The 14,382-nt window shown below is 36.7% G+C and overlaps 1 pseudogene; it reads left to right on the top strand.

Annotated features, from left to right (window-relative positions):
- Nucleotides 1–1,927: 1,927 nt before the first annotated feature.
- On the top strand, nucleotides 1,928–3,798 carry LOC131223353 (disease resistance protein RPS5-like; annotated as a pseudogene).
- Nucleotides 3,799–14,382: the final 10,584 nt, after the last annotated feature.

The following is a 14,382-nucleotide window of genomic DNA, read 5'->3' as shown; positions in this document are numbered from 1 at the left end:
GTGATGTGGCCCACTTCAATCTTTAATCAGCCTGAATTTTTTTAGTACACCTCTTAAAATAAGCTTGCACAATGGATGAACAGAATGGATATGATACACAAACCCCGGTGCACAACACACTTGCGTATATAGAGCGATTGGGGTGATTCCGCCCCGGCTCATTGGTTTTTTGACCTGACCTTTCCGTCATGCCATCCTTGTAGATAATCCGTCCTGGCAGGGGCTGTGTTGGGCCCACAGTGATGTATGGGTATTATCTACGCCTTCTATCCATTTTTTTCAGATCATTTTAGCCTACGATACTCACATGAGGTAGATCTAAAGCTTAAGTCGACCACACCACAGGAAGCAGCGGCGATAATGGCACCCACCAATGAAACCTTCTTAGGGGCCACTGTGATGTTTATCTTCCATCCAATCTGTTCATAAGGTCACATAATCCTGGATGAAAGGAGTGGCCCCAAAATGTTTTCAATGGTAGATGTTTAATACCCACTGTGTAGTCTACTTGGGCCTTGGAGCTGATTCATTTTTGTGCTTCTATCCTAAAATGATATAGAAAAATGGATAGACGGCGTGGATAAAACCCATAAAAAAAAAAAAAACCATCACTGTGGGTCCCACAGAGCTTTACCTGAACGGAATATGTAGAGGCCGAGCAGGACGCAATATCCGCTTTCGACACAGAACAGGGCTTGGACCTATCACCCTGAATAAGATATGGGCACGGCCTAGCACGCCTGTTACAAAGCGGGCCCTGTGACAGTTGTGTTAGAATTCCCCTCGATTTACTTAAAGGACCGGAATAGTCTGCAACAAACCACCCAGGCGCTGTGGGGCCACCGTGTTTTATATATAAATGGACGGAGAACAGGAAATTCAAAACATCAGATATATTAAGTCTCTGATGGGCTGCACCAATGGGAGCGATGTAAAACTGCTCCCAAAATCTCTAGATTTTTGCCATGTGGACCGCCTGGTATTAGGATCACGCCTTTTTTTTTCCCGTATTTATACTTCATTTCATTCTTACGAGTTACACTTGATAAATGGGATGGCCCCACAAACAAACTGATGGTTGGTATTAAAATGCCAATCAAATCAGTGAGTGGCTCGGTTTATGTCGATTCCAGTCAGCTGACTTTGGCAAAGAATGGACCCACACGAATAATCCAAGGGCCTGTTTCTTTCTTTTTTGTGTCATCCACTCCCAACAAGAAAAAGTTGGACCCATACAATAATTCAAAAGAAAAGTTTATACTCCAGTGGATTATGATCTTCGATGCGAATACACATGGCCGGCACTACCCAACGTGGCGAAAACTACCTCAATTGGAGCTGATTGAGATCATTTTATATCCCAAAATCGTATAGATGATATAATCCTAGCCTTGGATTAGTGGATATTTGTTTCTTGATTTTGTATTATTAATATTTATTTTATTTTAATTTTTACAGCCATCAATGAGACAATTACCAGCGACGTCGTTCCCATGAAACTCCCAAGTAATTTTAACAAATAGCATTGAGATACTCGCAGGACTGCATGCAGATGTACAGTCACAGGATGCATGTGCATGAATGATCTTACTTCATCATTATACTTACATACTGACTATTCAACAACAGTCGGCTGATAAAGCCGTCGACTAAATGAAAATACTTGGTTGTGCTTGTTTTCAAAAGGCAAGTGCTGATCAAGAATAAGGAATCGAAGGGCTAATGCCTTTTGCGGAAGTTCCTTGCTGGGATGCTTAGGTGGGGTTCACCATTTCTAGAGCTCATTTTAGGATATGAGACAAAAAAATGAGACCGATCCAAAACTTATTTATGTCGTCACAAACGTTCTGTATTAGGCTAAACGTTAAAAGTTATGTGGTGTGGTTATCAGTCTATTTGGGGGAGAGAAATCCGGCTTCAAGGACGAATGAGAAGCGACGGCACTGGAATTTCTTGTGCCTTCAACGCAAACGATCGGCATTTGCTCCAAGTGAGTTCATTACACCATCTCTTCTCTTCTCATCTCATCTACCAATATCATTCTATCCTCCAAGGCCATGGATTTCATCAGCCCTGTCATCGACATCGTGTCTCGCCTCTTCGATCCCATTACTCGACGCATACGATATGCCATCAAGCTCCGAGCAAACATCGACTCCCTCAAGAATGCGATGAACGATTTGAAATATGCAAGGGATGACATGAAGACAAAGGTGGATGTTGCCGAAAGGAGCTGCTCGAACGAAAGAGCCACGTGAAACGGTGGCTAGAAAGCGTAGAAGCCATCAAACGAGAAGTGAATGAGATGGAGGAAGGTTATGGGCAAATGAGGAGGTGTCTTGGTAACTGTCGTCTGAATTGTTGGTCGGGCTACAAGCTCAGCAAGAGGGCGGAGGAGAAGCTGACAGATGTAGCTGAGTTGAGGAGCAAAGGTGATTCCTTCGATGTAGTGGCAGAGAAACCCCGTCCAGTTGTTGTGGAAGAGCAGCCTAGCACTTCAGCTCTAGGCATGGACTTGACGTTAGAGAAGGTTCGTGGCTTCCTCAGAGAAGATAGTGGGGGAGTTGTGGGGATATATGGAATGGGGGTTGTAGGCAAGACAACACTCTTGAAAAAGATTAACAATGAAACAACCCATGGTTTCAATGTGGTGATATGGGTGGTGGTGTCTAAAGAAGTAAATGTGGGAAGCATTCAAAACGACATTGGAAATAGGCTAGGTTTGTCCTGGAAAGATGATATAAGCAATGAGAGACGGGCTACGGACGTACACAAGGCCTTGAGCAAGATGAAATTCATGCTACTGCTAGAAGATATATGGCAGCGGTTAGATCTGGAGATGGTTGGAATTCCGCGTCGAAGTGGCCAGAGCAAGGTTGTTTTCACGACACGATTTGAGAATGTGTGCTACGAAATGAAAGCTGACAAGAAGGTCAAAGTCGAATGCCTTGCGTGGAAGGAAGCATGGGATCTATTTCGAGAGAATGTTGGTGAAGAGGAGCCATGAATTCTCACCGTGAGATTCTAGGTCTTGCTGACCTTGTTGCAGAAGAATGTGGTGGTCTACCCCTTGCACTCATCACAATTGGGCGGGCGATGGCGAGCAAAAAGATGCCCGAGGAGTGGAAGCATGCAATAACGGCTCTGAGAAGGGCACCATCAGAGATATCAGGTATGGAAGATGAAGTCCTTTTCTGTCTGAAATTCCGTTATGATAATCTTGGTGGCGACACAATCAAAACATGCTTCCTATACTGTTCACTGTTTCCCGAGGACCACGCAATTAGCAAAGAAAGTCTAATAGATTACTGGATTGGGGAAGGATTCTTGGATGGGTGGGATGATGATCTTGATGAAGCTCGTAACAAGTGCCATGATCTCATCGGAACCCTAAAGGCCGCATGCTTGTTGGAGAGTGGTCCTAATGAGAAAACAGACGTGAAGATGCATGACATGCTTCGTGACCTGGCTTTATGGATAATATCTTCTGAATGTGGGAAGAAGAAGAACAAGTTTCTGGTGGAATCGGGAATTGGACTGAGCAAAGCACCACCAGTCAAGATGTGGATGCAGGCAGAGAGGATATCTCTAATGGAGAATAAAATTGAAGAAATTACAAAGGCACCTAAGTGCCCCAACCTCTTAACCTCGATGCTCCAATCGAATCAGCCATTGAGAAAGATCACCAATGACTTTTTTTCAATTCATGCCTAATCTAAGAGTGTTGGATTTGTCAAATGTGGGAATAAAAGAAATCCCAGCTGGGATAGGTAACTTGGTTGAGTTGCAATATCTCAATCTGTCACTACCAAAAAAGGGGGCAAAGGCTACGGATAAAATCCGTAGCCATAGACCTATGGCTACGGATTTAGTCCGTAGCTAGTCCGTAACACGACCGTCGTCGTAGGTGCCATAACGATAGGTCTGGAACCTATGGCTACGGATTTAATCCGTAGCTATAGGTTCAATAGCTACAGATATAATTCGTAGCAATTATATCTGTAGCAAAAGGTTAAAACAGCTACGGATATTATTTGTAGCTGAAAGTCCGTAACAATAGGCCAAAATTCAAAAGGCTACACCTGTCTGATTAGTGGCTACGGATTTAATCCGTAGCTATATGTTAAATAGCTACAGATATAATCCATAGCAATTATATCTGTAGCAAAAACTTCAAACAGCTACGGATATTATTTGTAGCTGAAAGTCCGTAGCAATATACCAAAATTAAAAAGGCTACACCTGTCTGACTAGTGGCTACGGTCAATATCCGTAGCTATTTTGTACATTGAAAAATTAAATCATTTTTTCATTCAATTACCACCTGTTCATTCAATTACCACCTGTACAATCATTCATTTATTCAATTACAATCATTCATTCATTCAATTAGAATCCTTCATTCATTCAATTACATCATTCATTCATTCAATTACAATCCTTCATTCATTCAATTACATCATTCATTCATTCAATTACAATCCTTCATTCATTCAATTACATCATTCATTCATTCAATTACAATCCTTCATTCATTCAATTACAATTACAATCTTTCATTCAATTAATTACAATTACAATCAATTACAGTTACAATTATAATAATGCTGAAAATACAAATCTTTGGCTTCATTAGAGAAATGTGCTCGACTTCACCTTGAAATTTCAACAGCTTCGTATATTCTATCATCCTACAAACAGTCATGTCATTCATAAATTAGAATGCCCATTGGAGAAAAGAAAGACAGTGAAAGAAGTGCATCACGTATAACCACTTTTTTTTTTCTTAATGAATTTAAAAAAAAAACTCAAAGAGGAATGAAATTAACACAAAAGAAATGATCTCACCATATGATTATAGGTTTAGGTTTTGGTTTTGGTTTAGGTTATATGTTTACGTTAAGGTTAGGCTATATGTTATAATTAAGTTTAGGTTATAGGTTAAGGTTTAGGTTATAGGTTTTGGTTTTGGTTTAGGTTAAGGTTTAGGTTATAGGTTATAGCTTTTGGAAACTTGATTATAGGTTAAGGTTTAGGTTTAGGTTTAGGAAATCGGGTTCGGGTTCGGGATCGGGTTTAGGTTTGGGTTTTCAAGTTTAGGTTTAGGTTAGGGAGTTGAGATTAGGATTAGGTGTAGGTTTGAGTTTAAGGATTTGAGAATACATTTAGGTTTTAAAGTTTAAGTTTAAGTTAAAGGTTTAAGGAAAGGTTATTAGTTTAGGTTAGGTTTAGGTTTAGGTTTAGGTTTAGGTTATAGGCTATAGCTTTAGAGAATTGAGAATGGGTTATGGTTTAGGGAAAGGTTAGGTTTAGGTAATAGGTTTTGGGATTTGAGAATAGTTTTAGGTTATAAGTATAGGTTTAGGTTAGGTTATAGGTTAAGGTTTAGGGATTTGAGTTTAGGCTATAGGTTTAGGTTTAGGTTTAGGTCTAGGTTTAGGTTTAGGGAATTGAGTTTAAGTTATAGGTTTAGGGAAAGGTTAGGTTTAGGTTATAGGTTTTGAGATTTGAGAATAGTTTTAGGTTATAAGTATAGGTTTAGGTTAAGTTATAAGTTAAGGTTTACGGATTTGAGTTTAGGTTATAGGATTAGGTTTAGGTTTAGGTTTAATGATTTGAGTTTAGGTTATAGGTTTAGGTTTAGGTTTTAGGTTTAGCTTTAGGTTTAGGTTTGGGTTTTGAGATTTGAGAATGGGTTCTAGTTTAGGTTATAGGTTTTGGTTTCGGTTTAGGTTATAGGTTTTGGGATTTGATAATGGGTTCGGCTTTAGGTTATAGGTTATAGGTTTTGGTTTTGGTTTGGTTAATAGGTTTTGATTTAGGTTATAGGTTAACGGTTTAGGTTAAGGTTTAGGTTTAGGTTATAGGTTTTTTGGATTTGAGAATGGGTTCGGGTTTAGGCTATAGGTTTTGGTTTTGGTTTTGATTATATGTTTTGATTTAGGTTATAGGTTATAGGTTTAGGTTTTAGGTTTTGGTTTTGGTTTTGATTTAGGTTCTAGGATATAGGTTTAGGGAAAGGTAATAGGTTTTGATTTAGGTTATAGGTTATAGGTTTTAGGTTTAGGTTTTAGTTTTAGGTTTAGGTTTAGGTTTAGGTTTAGGTTTAGGTTATAGGTTATAGCTTTAGGGAATTGAGAATGGGTTATGGTTTAGGTTTAGGAAATCGGGTTCAGGTTAGGGATTGGGTTTAAGTTTGGGTTTTCAAGTTTAGGTTTAGGTTTAGGTTAGGGAGTTGAGATTAGGATTAGGTGTAGGTTTAGGTTTAGGGAATTGAGTTAGGTTATAGGTTTAGGGAGAGGTTAGGTTTAGGTTATAGGTTTTGGTTTAGGTTATAGGTTTTTGAATTTGAGAATGGGTTCGAGTTTAGGTTATAGGTTATGGTTTTGGTTTAGGTTATAGGTTTTGATTTAGGTATAGGTTATAGGTTTATGTTAAGGTTTAGGTTTAGGTTAAAGGTTTTGGGATTTGAGAATGAGTTCAAGTTTAGGTTATAGGTTTTGGTTTTGGTTTAGGTTATAGGTTTTGAGATTTGAGAATAGGTTCGGACTTAGGTTATAGGTTTTGAGATTTGAGAATGGGTTCGGGCTTAGGTTATAGGTTTTGGTTTTGGTTTATGTATGGGTTTTGATTTAGGATATAGGTTATAGGTTTAGGTTAAGGTTTAGGTTTAGGTTATAGGTTTTGGGATTTGAGAATGTGTTCGGGTTTAGGTTATAGGTTTTGGTTTTGGTTTATGTTATAGGTTTTGGGATTTGAGAATGGGTTCGGGTTTAAGTTATAAGTTTTGGTTTTGGTTTAAGTTTAGGTTATATGTTTTTGGATTTGAGGATGGGTTATGGTTTAGGTTTAGGAAATCGGGTTCAGGTTCGGGATTGGGTTAGTTTGGGTTTTCAAGTTTAGGTTTAGGTTTAGGTTAGGGAGTTGAGATTAAGATTAGGTGTAGGTTTTGCTTTAGGGAATTGAGTTTAGGTTATAGGTTTAGGTAATAGGTTTTAGGATTTGGGAATAGTTTTAGGTTATAAGTATAGGTTTAGGTTAGGTTATAGGTTAAGGTTTAGGGATTTGAGTTTAGGCTATAGGTTTAGGTTTAGATCTAGGTTTAGGTTTAGGGAATTGAGTTTAGGTTATAGGTTTAGGGAAAGGTTAGGTTTAGGTTATAGGTTTTGGGATTTGAGAATAGTTTTAGGTTATAAGTATAGATTTATGTTAGGTTATAAGTTAAGGTTTAGGGATTTGAGTTTAGGTTATAGGATTAAGTTTAGGTTTAGGTTTAGGGATTTGAGTTTAGGTTATAGGTTTAGGTTTAGGTTTTATGTTTAGGTTTGGGATTTGAGAATGAGTTCGGGTTTAGGTTATAGGTTTTGGTTTTGGTTTAGGTTATAGGTTTTGGTTCAGGTTATAGGTTTTTTGGATTTGAGAATGGGTTCGGGTTTAGGCTATAGGTTTTGGTTTTAGTTTTGGTTATAGGTTTTAGTTTTAGTTTTGATTATATGTTTTGATTTAGGTTATAAGTTTTAGGTTTTGGTTGTGGTTTTGATTTAGGTTATAGGTTATAGGTTTAGGTTAAGGTTTTAGGGAAAGGTAATAGGTTTTGATTTAGGTTATAGGTTATAGGTTTAGGTTTTAGGTTTAGGTTTAGGTTTTGATTTATGTTATAGGTTATAGGTTATAGGTTTAGGTTTAGATTTAGGTTTAGGTTTAGGTTATAAGTTTTGGGATTTGAGAATGGGTTCGGGTTTAGGTTATAGGTTTTGGTTTAGGTTATATGTTTAGGTTTAGGTTATAGGTTTTGGGATTTGAGAATGGGTTCGGGCTTAGGTTATAGGTTTTGGTTTTGGTTTAGGTTATAGGTTTTGGGATTTGAGAATGGGTTCGAGTTTAGGTTATAAGTTTTGGTTTTGGTTTAGGTTTAGGTTATAGGTTTTTGGATTTGAGAATGGGTTATGGTTTAGGCTTAGGAAATCAGGTTCAGGTTCGGGATTGGGTTTAAGTTTGGATTTTCAAGTTTAGGTTAGGGAATTGAGATTAGGATTAGGTGTAAGTTTAGGTTTAAGGAATTGAGTTTAGGTTATAGGTTTAGGGAGAGGTTAGGTTTAGGTTATAGGTTTTGGGATTTGAGAATAGTTTTAGGTTATAAGTATAGATTTAGGTTAGGTTATAGGTTAAGGTTTAGGGATTTGAGTTTAGGTCATAGGATTAGGCTACGGTTTAGGTTTAGGTTATAGGTTTTGGGATTTGAGAATGGGTTCGGGTTTAGGTTATAGGTTTTGGTTTTGGTTTTGGTTATAAGTTTTGGTTTTGGTTATACATTTTTGAATTTGAAAATGGGTTCGAGTTTAGGTTATAGGTTTTGGTTTTGGTTTAGGTTATAGGTTTTGATTTAGGTTATAGGTTATAGGTTTATGTTAAGGTTTATGTTTAGGTTAAAAGTTTTGGGATTTGAGAATGAGTTCAAGTTTAGGTTATAGGTTCTGGTTTTGGTTTAGGTTTAGGTTATAGGTTTTGGTTTTGGTTATTGGTTTTGGGAGAGGTTAGGTTTAGGTTATAGGTTTTGGGATTTAGGAATAATTTTAGGTTATAAGTATAGGTTTAGGTTAGGTTATAGGTTAAGGTTTAGGGATTTGAGTTTAGGCTATAGGTTTAGGTTTAGGTCTAGGTTTAGGTTATAGGTTTTGTGATTTGAGAATAGGTTCGGGTTTAGGTTATAGGTTTTGGTTTTGGTTTTGGTTATAGGTTTTGGTTTAGGTTATAGGTTTTTGAATTTGAGAATGGGTTCGAGTTTAGGTTATAGGTTTTGATTTTGGTTTAGGTTATAGGTTTTGATTTAGGTATAGGTTATAGGTTTATGTTAAGGTTTAGGTTTAGGTTAAAGGTTTTGGGATTTGAGAATGAGTTCAAGTTTAGGTTATAGGTTTTGGTTTTGGTTTAGGTTATAGGTTTTGGTTTAGGTTATAGGTTTGGGATTTGAGAATGGGTTCGGGCTTAGGTTATAGGTTTTGGTTTTGGTTTAGGTTTAGGTTATAGGTTTTGATTTAGGATATAGGTTATAGGTTTAGGTTAAGGTTTAGGTTTAGGTTATAGGTTTTCGGATTTGAGAATGGGTTCGGGTTTAGGTTATAGGTTTTGGTTTTGGTTTAGGTTATAGGTTTTGGGATTTGAGAATGGGTTCGGGTTTAAGTTATAAGTTTTGGTTTTGGTTTAAGTTTAGGTTATATGTTTTTGGATTTGAGGATGGGTTATGGTTTAGGTTTAGGAAATCGGATTTAGGTTTGGGATTGGGTTTAAGTTTGGGTTTTCAAGTTTAGGTTTAGGTTTAGGTTAGGGAGTTGAGATTAGGATTAGGTGTAGGTTTTGCTTTAGGGAATTGAGTTTAGGTTATAGGTTTAGGTAATAGGTTTTGGGATTTAGGAATAGTTTTAGGTTATAAGTATAGGTTTAGGTTAGGTTATAGGTTAAGGTTTAGGAATTTGAGTTTAGGCTATAGGTTTAGGTTTAGATCTAGGTTTAGGTTTAGGGAATTGAGTTTAGTTTATAGGTTTAGGGAAATGTTAGGTTTAGGTTATAGGTTTTGGGATTTGAGAATAGTTTTAGGTTATAAGTATAGGTTTAGGTTAGGTTATAATTTAAGGTTTAGGGATTTGAGTTTAGGTTATAGGATTAGGTTTAGGTTTAGGTTTAGGGATTTGAGTTTAGGTTATAGGTTTAGGTTTAGGTTTTATGTTTAGGTTTGGGTTTTGGGATTTGAGAATGGGTTCGGGTTTAGGTTATAGGTTTTGGTTTTGGTTTAGGTTATAGGTTTTGGTTTAGGTTATAGGTTTTTTGGATTTGAGAATGGGTTCAGGTTTAGGCTATAGGTTTTGGTTTTGGTTTTGGTTATAGGTTTTGGTTTTAGTTTTGATTATATGTTTTGATTTAGGTTATAGGTTATAGGTTTAGGTTTTAGGTTTTGGTTGTGGTTTTGATTTAGGTTGTAGGTTATAGGTTTAGGTTTTAGGTTTTGGTTGTGGTTTTGATTTAGGTTATAGGTTATAGGTTTAGGTTAAGGTTTTAGGGAAAGGTAATAGGTTTTGATTTAGGTTATAGGTTAGAGGTTTAGGTTTTAGGTTTAGGTTTAGGTTTTGATTTATGTTATAGGTTATAGGTTTAGGTTTAGGTTATAAGTTTTGGGATTTGAGAATGGGTTCGGGTTTAGGTTATAGGTTTTGGTTTAGGTTATATATTTAGGTTTAGGTTATAGGTTTTGGGATTTGAGAATGGGTTTGAGCTTAGGTTATAGGTTTTGGTTTTGGTTTAGGTTATAAGTTTTGGGATTTGATAATGGGTTCGGGTTTAGGTTATAAGTTTTGGTTTTGGTTTTGGTTTAGTTTATAGGTTTTTGGATTTGTGAATGGGTTATAGTTTAGGTTTAGGGAATCAGGTTCAGGTTCGGGATTGGGTTTAAGTTTGGGTTTTCAAGTTTAGGTTTACGTTTAGGTTAGGGAGTTAAGATTAGGATTAGGTGTAGGTTTAGGTTTAGGGAATTGAGTTTAGGTTATAGGTTTAGGGAAAGGTTAGGTTTAGGTAATAGGTTTTGGGATTTGGGAATAGTTTTAGGTTATAAGTATAGGTTTAGGTTAGGTTATAGGTTAAGGTTTAGGGATTTGAGTTTAGGCTATAGGTTTAGGTTTAGGTCTAGGTTGAGGTTTAAGGAATTGAGTTTAGGTTATAGGTTTAGGTTTAGGTTTAGGTTTGGGTTTTGGGATTTGCGAATGGGTTCGGGTTTTGGTTATAGGTTTTGGTTTTGGTTTAGGTTATAGGTTTTGGGATTTGATAATGGGTTCAGGTTTAGGTTATAGGTTTTGGTTCTGGTTTAGGTTATAGGTTTTAGTTTAGGTTATAGGTTATAGGTTTAGGTTAATGTTTAAGTTTAGGTTATAGGTTTTTGGATTTGAGAATGGGTTCGCGTTTAGGCTATAGGTTTTGGCTTTGGTTTAGGTTATAGGTTTAGGTTTAGGTTTAGGTTATAGGATTTGAGAATGGGTTCGGGTTTAAGATATAGGTTTTGATTTTGGTTTAGGTTATATGTTTTGATTTAGGTTATAGGTTTAGGTTTTAGGTTTTGGTGTTGGTTTTGATTTAGGTTATAGTTTATAGGTTTAGGTTAAGGTTTAGGGAAACGTAATAGGTTTTGATTTAGGTTATAGGTTATAGGTTTAGGTTTTAGGTTTAGGTTTTGGTTTTGATTTAGGTTATAGGTTATGGGTTTAGGTTTAGGTTTAGGTTTAGGTAATAGGTTTTGGGATTTGAGAATGGGTTCGGGTTTATGTTATAGGTTTTGCTTATAGGTTAAGGTTTAAGTTTAGGTTTAGGTTATAGGTTTAGGGATTTGAGAATGGGTTCGGGTTTAGGTTATATGTTTTGGTTATAGGTTATAGGTTTATGTTAAGGTTTAGGTTATAGATTTTTGGATTTGAGAATGGGTTATGGTTTAGGTTTAGGAAATTGGGTTCAGGTTCAGGATTGGGTTTAAGTTTGGGTTTTCAAGTTTAGGTTTAGGTTTAGGTTAGGGAGTTAAGATTAGGATTAGGTGTAGGTTTAGGTTTGGGGAATTGAGTTTAGGTTATAGGTTTAGGGAAAAGTTAGGTTTAGGGAATAGTTTTAGGTTATAAGTATAGGTTTAGGTTAGGTTATACGTTAAGGTTTAGGGATTTGAGTTTAAGCTATAGGTTTAGGTTTAGGTCTAGGTTGAGATTTAGGTTATACGTTAAGGTTTTAGGTCATAGGTTTTAGTTTAGGTTAAGGTTTAGGTTTAGGTTATAAGATATAGGTTTAGGGAATTGAAAATAGGTTAGGGTTTAGGTTTATGAAATCGGGTTCGGGTTCAGGATCGGGTTTATGTTTGGGTTTTCAGGTTTAGGTATAGGTTTAGGTTAGGGAGTTAAGATTAGGATTAGGTGTAGGTTTAGGTATAGGGATTTGAGAATACATTTAGGTTATAGGTTTAGGTTTAGGTTTTAGGTTTTAGGTTAAGGTTATATGTTTAGGTTAAGGTTTAGGTTTAGGTTGAGGTTTAGGTTATAGGTTAAGGTTTTAGGTCATAGGTTTTGGTTTAGGTTAAGGTTATAGGTATAGGTTAAGGTTTAGCTATAGGTTTAGGTTTAGGTTATAAGATATAAGTTTAGGAAATTGAGAATAGGTTAAGGTTTAGGTTTAGGAAATCGGGTTTGGGTTCGGGATCGGGTTTATGTTTGGGTTTTCAAGTTTAGGTATAGGTTTAGGTTAGGGAGTTAAGATTAGGATTAGGTGTAGGTTTAGGTTTAGGGATTTGAGAATACATTTAGGTTATAGGTTTAGGTTTAGGTTTTAGGTTTTAGGTTAAGGTTATATGTTTAGGTTGAGGTTTAGGTTTAAGTTAAGGTTGAGGTTTAGGTTATAGGTTAAGGTTTTAGGTCATAGGTTTTGGTTTAGGTTTAAGGTTATAGGTATAGGTTAAGGTTTAGGTTTAGGTTATAAGATATAGGTTTAGGGAACTAGGAATAGGTTAAGGTTTAGGTTTAGGAAATCGGGTTTGGGTTCGGGATCGGGTTTATGTTTGGGTTTTCAAGTTTAGGTATAGGTTTAGGTTAGGGAGTTAAGATTAGGATTAGGTGTAGGTTTAGGTTTAGGGATTTGAGAATACATTTAGGTTTTAGGTTTAGGTTTAGGTTTTAGGTTTTAGGTTAAGGTTATATGTTTAGGTATAGGTTTAGGTTGAAGTTAAGGTTGAGATTTAGGTTATAGGTTAAGGTTTTAGGTCATAGGTTTTGGTTTAGGTTAAGGTTATAGGTATAGGTTAAGGTTTAGGTTTAGGTTTAGGTTTAGGTTATAAGATATAGGTTTAGGGAATTGAGAATAGGTTAAGGTTTAGGTTTAGGAAATCGGGTTCGGGTTTGGGATCGGGTTTATGTTTGGGTTTTCAAGTTTAGGTACAGGTTTAGGTTAGGGAGTTAAGATTAGGATTAGGTGTAGGTTTAGATTTAGGGATTTGAGAATACATTTAGGTTTTGGGTTTAGGTTTAAGTTTTAGGTTTTAAGTTAAGGTTTAGGTTTAGGTTAAGGTTGAGGTTTAGGTTATAGGTTAAGGTTTTAGGTCATATGTTTTGGTTTAGGTTAAGGGTATGGTCCCTGCAAATACAGATATAAACATGGCCATCCGACGCAAATGCCAGGCCCTTCCAATGCTGTCCATAAAAAATGGACAGCTTCATCATGGTTATAATAGCGGTTCCCTCTTTCCAGGGAACCCCGCTCTTCCGAATAGCTCCGACGCACATCCGGGTCTGCTCCATTAATTTTGAGCAAATATATAAACATGGCTTGTCCAAATGGCCAGGCCCCTCCAAAGTTATCCATAGAAAATGGACAGCTTCATCATGGTTATAACAGCGGTTCCCACCTTCCAGGGACCCCCGCTCATCCGGATAGCTCCGACGCACATCCAGGTCTGCTCCATTAATTTCGAGCAAATTTAATGGAACAAATACATAACCACATGGTCCCAAATACTTACTTTATAAAAGAAAATTTTTCATGTTTTCTCAAATTTTCCATTTCGATCTTTTTTGGCCCAAATCCATGTCAATGCATGAGAATCATGCATAAACATGGATTTTAAGCAAAATACATCAAGGAAATTACAACATAGATATCATGCACACGATATCACATAATGTATTGTTTGATGAACTACACATGTGCATTCTTGACAAGAGACGTACCAGATGCTTAAATCTGAAATATGCAGCTCCAACCCTCCCACATGTAACATCCACCTGAAAGAATGCGCATAACCGTCATGCTTGAGTAATCAATATAAGAATGTACAAGTAAAACCATAAAACCAGAGATACTGCATTTTCAGGATCTCCTCCATGGTTAATGATTCATTCTAAAGCCCTTCTCCCTCCTCCTTTACCCGGGCTTGGGACTGGTAATGCAAGGAGTGGCATTGGCAGAGTTAAAAAATAAAGAAACACTCGATAAAAACCAATGGTGGTTGATCATTAGGCCAAGTCACATGAAATAAAGAAGTTTTTGAGCCCAATCTGGTTCAGTGCCATGGTCCCATGAGTCATCCACAGAACTCGACTAAAGATTCAACAAATTGGTTTGAGTAATTATTTTTTTTTTATAAAAAAAACAACAACAAAAATCAGGTGGGTATAGTCCAAAAATGGCCAGTTTGACCCGCTTCCTATCTGTACATTCTGCCATCTGGACTTTATGCCTCATGCCAAACGGCTCTGCTTCCACAAAATGCATATGAAGTTCCAATACAACATTAGCTTTCCTCTGGAACTTTGATGTTCATCATTAGCCGGGTTGGATCATCCAATGATAGTGATATATTAAAGGACATGA

Source organism: Magnolia sinica, chromosome 13 (assembly GCF_029962835.1).
Source record: "Magnolia sinica isolate HGM2019 chromosome 13, MsV1, whole genome shotgun sequence".
Lineage (NCBI taxonomy): Eukaryota > Viridiplantae > Streptophyta > Magnoliopsida > Magnoliales > Magnoliaceae > Magnolia > Magnolia sinica.
The sequence above is the reverse complement of the archived record's forward strand: the minus strand, read 5'-3'. Positions and strand labels throughout refer to the sequence as shown.